Here is a 649-nt window from a genome sequence, read left to right as displayed (position 1 = left end):
TAAGACTTACTTAAGAAGTTTATTAGTTATATAAACAACTTAGTAATATATCTGTCAGACTAATTTAAATAGTCGATTTTTAACTTACTATACAGATAAACAAGTTTATGTTATATAGACCGTTTTTACCAATATTTTTCAATTATTTATATTAATATTTTTTAACCATTAAAAAATTTCAATAAAACTAAAATTAATAATTAGTCTTAATTATGAGTAACAAGCAAATCACACACACACACACACACACACACACACAAAGCCTCTTTATCCACTCTGCCACAGGTCATCAGTTGGGTAAAATCGCTTTTAGCGGCGTTTTCAGTCTTAGCTATGTTTCGGCGTTAAACGGCTATCGAGATCTATCTGAACTTGAGAACCGAGTTTAACTTACATGAGGCTCCATGCAAAATATCACCGCATTTGTGGAAAGCATCATTTTTTGCATCAGGAAACATCTTTGTTTTAGAAAGTAGCATTGGTTTATTGAGCGTAGTATCAAATCTTCTTCGTGAGATACATACACTAAAAATATATCAAGAATCGTTATATTTTATACAACATTTTGTTCTAGAAGTTTCGTTTGATTCTAAAGCACTTATAACATTTAGTCAGTACCAATTTACAGTTATAAAATGTCACGAAGGTT

Source organism: Limulus polyphemus, unplaced genomic scaffold, assembly GCF_000517525.1.
Source record: "Limulus polyphemus unplaced genomic scaffold, Limulus_polyphemus-2.1.2 Scaffold634, whole genome shotgun sequence".
Lineage (NCBI taxonomy): Eukaryota > Metazoa > Arthropoda > Merostomata > Xiphosura > Limulidae > Limulus > Limulus polyphemus.
Note: the sequence above shows the minus strand (reverse complement) of the source record.